Here is a 3,222-nt window from a genome sequence, read left to right as displayed (position 1 = left end):
TAGATGATATATACGGAATCTTTTGGGACAAATAGTGGGTGATTCACGCATAACATATGATGTACATCTAAATATCCAACGAGAAAAGGTAAAATCTAAAACAAAACTATATTGGCAACATGCACTAATTTGAAAATGCTAACATATTTGTTTTCATTTTATTTTTTGAAAAACCAAATAACAATCTTCACATAATAAAAGACAAAGATGTTCCCGATGTAACTTTGTGAAGTTCTTGCCCGTGCAAACTCTCTCTTTCCTCCCCCTCACTACAGGAATCAGGAACTTTGCCGTCTATCATTGCGGACGGCAAAGGCATGCCTGGCGGACGGCAAAGGCCTTTACCGTCCGCCAGCAGACGGCAACATGTCCAGCTGAACGAGCTACGGCAAAGGCATCTTTTCCGTCTGCTGGCGGACGACAAAGATGAAATGGTCTTTGCCGTTCGCCAGCAGATGGCAAAGGACCTGGACGGCAGATGTGTCAGCTACAGGCTGCTAGTGGGTTAACGGCGTGCTTTGCCGTTTGCTGGCAGACGGCAAAGACCTTTGCATATTTTGCCGTCTGCTGGTAGACGACAAAAACCTTTGCATATTTGCCGTCTGCCAACGGATGGCATAGCGGTCCACGTGGCAGCACCTGGGGGGCTGGCCTATTTGATTTCTTTGTCGTCCGCTGGCTGATGACAAAGATGTCGTCTGCTGGCCTATTGCCCCAGGTTGCACAGGTAGCTGAGACGTGGCATGTTTGCCGTCTGCTGGCTGGTGGCAAAGCTCTTTGCCGTCTGCTAGCAGATGGCAAAGAGCCTGTATAGCCCTTTTTTTTAATTCATTCAATTTCACACATATATATATATGATGGGTCTATTATGATAACACCATAACACCTAAATCTTATTCTGCTAACACCCCACCCCGCCGAACCACCATCTTCTCTCCGCCGGACACCTCCTCCTCCACCCCAGTGAACCAGGCGCCTCCCCCACCACCGATCCCCCCAAAACCACCTTCTTCCTCTGCCCCCACCCCACCCTAGCGCCGCCGCACCCCCGCCCCTAGCGCCGCCGCACTATATCCTAGCGACGCTTCCCACCCCATCCTACAACCACCGCCCCCTCCCCGTGTCGCCCAATCCGCCGGTTACTTGCTGCGTCGCCGCCGCCGCCTGCCTCCGGCCATCAGCCCCTCCCCCCTTGATGGTGACCATGCCCGGCGCCCCCACCCCCAGCGCCTCACCTGCGACGGATCTGGGCAGAGCTGGTCTGCTGCGCCAGTAGGAGACGGGATCGAGCAGAACGCCGCTGACCCGCGCGTTCTCCCTCGCTGCTGGCCCTGATGGATCGAGCAGGCTGACCCGCATCGGCGCCCCTCCCCGCCTCTGATCGCCATGGTTCCCGGCGACCCTGCCTTCTCCGTGACTGGCCAGCACCGCGCCCGCTACTTTTCCCGGACTCGCCGATGCACGGGCCACCCGACCCCAACCCCGCTCCCACTCCTCCGATGGAAACCACCACCCTGGCCCTGCATCCTTCCTCCATCGTGCTCACCCGTCGAGAGCCACATCCTCCTGACCCCATTTTCTCTTCTCTGTGCAGCTCGGTAGCGCGTAAATGTGCAGTGCGGTAGTGCGTAAGCGTGAAGTGCGGCGGTGCAGGCACACCCCCTCCCCTCCCTCGTCCTCCGGCCACATCCCCTGGGGCCCTCCCGCAGTCGAGCGACAACTCGTTCCTGTCCTCACAAGTTGCAGGTCCGCCACCCAAGTAAGTGCTTCTCTCCTCCACAAGATTGAATCAGCAAGCACAGAACAAAAATGGGAAAATTCACATAAGCCTCGTTCGTCCACTGCTGGTGCTCGGTTCAATCTTCCCGGAGAGGAAGGAGCGCGGGCGGCGGGAGAAGAGAGCAGCACGCTGCCCGGTTCTCTTCCTCTTCTTCCACCGCCGCCACCGGCAGAGGAGGTCGGGCGATGGCGCCAGATGGGGTGCAGTCCCCTGGGATCTCCAAGTGGTTCAATTGCCCCAGGGTTGCAGTGCGGTTCCTCGTGAGAGGCATGCGGCGTCCCGAGCCGTCCTGATGCACACGGGCTTGCAGTGGAGCACCTCCTATTCTGTGATGCGTGGACCTAAGATCGAGAGTTCCATGCTCCGCGATGGGAGAGCACCTGCCGGAAAGCCCAGCAAGCCATCGCTGCAGTCGACGAGTGCGGCTCTGCACACGGGCATGCAGTTCTGCCCACGGTGAAGTGCAGCTCGACCAACAGGGACCTGCAGTTCTGCCCATGCCGTCGAAGGATTCTAACTCTGCACATGGGCGCGCAGTACTGCCCGTGAGGAAGTGCAGCTCGACCAACGGGGGCCTGCAGTTCTGCCCACGGTGTCGAAAGCTTCTACTATATAAATGGGCGTGTATGACTGCCGGTGGGGGTGCAGCTCGAACGAAGAACAGGGTCGACGCTGGAGTTCGGTTCAGAAGTTGGAGGTCGTGTAGCTCGATTGGTGCTCCCCCAGTGCAGCTCATAACAATTTCTCTGTTTAGATATGCGGTGTAGAGCATAGTTGACCGGGGATGCTCAAGTGTAGTTTGTCTCTTTTTTCTTGAAGTATTGTGTAGTTTGTCACTTGTGCCGTGCAGGTTCCCTTTGTCTATGTGGATCACTTTGTGAAAAAAGTTGTACCAAGGAGTTCACGTTTTATTGTTTTTGGAGGAGTTTTTTTTGCAATATTGTATGGACTAGTTCATAATCTGTTAAAAAACGATGCAGCTCACTAAGAAAACCTTTGCGGTGCACTTTGCAAAACAAAGGAGTTCACTTTGTGAAAAAAAATTGTATACCAAGGAGTTCATGTTTTATTGTTTTTGGAGGAGTTGTTTTTGCAATATTGTATGGACTACTTCATAATCTGTTAAAAAATGATGCAGCTCAGTAAGAAAACCTTTGCGGTGCACTTTGCAAAAGAAAGGAGTTCACTTTGTAAAAAAATGTATAGAGGAGTTCACTTTTATATTATTTTTGGAGGAATTGTTTTTTGCAAATTTGTAAGGACATGGAGTATAATTCGTTAAAATCGATGCAGCTCACTAAGAAAACCTTTGCGGTGCACTTTGCAAAACAAAGGAGTTCACTTTGTAAAAAAAATGTATAGAGGAGTTCACTTTTATTATTTTCGGAGGAATTGTACACCATATAGAACAAAAATGCATTTAAAACATGCAAATGCAGTGT

General features: G+C 52.4%; 1 long non-coding RNA gene across 1 annotated transcript; it reads left to right on the top strand.

The window, feature by feature from the left end:
* The first annotated feature begins 970 nt into the window (after positions 1-970).
* On the top strand, positions 971-2,718 carry LOC123096130 (uncharacterized). Its single transcript, XR_006446472.1, has 2 exons — positions 971-1,759; positions 1,872-2,718. It is a non-coding gene; the product is annotated as an uncharacterized lncRNA (long non-coding RNA).
* Positions 2,719-3,222: the final 504 nt, after the last annotated feature.

The sequence above is a fragment of the Triticum aestivum genome, chromosome 4D (assembly GCF_018294505.1).
Source record: "Triticum aestivum cultivar Chinese Spring chromosome 4D, IWGSC CS RefSeq v2.1, whole genome shotgun sequence".
Lineage (NCBI taxonomy): Eukaryota > Viridiplantae > Streptophyta > Magnoliopsida > Poales > Poaceae > Triticum > Triticum aestivum.
The sequence above is the reverse complement of the archived record's forward strand: the minus strand, read 5'-3'. Positions and strand labels throughout refer to the sequence as shown.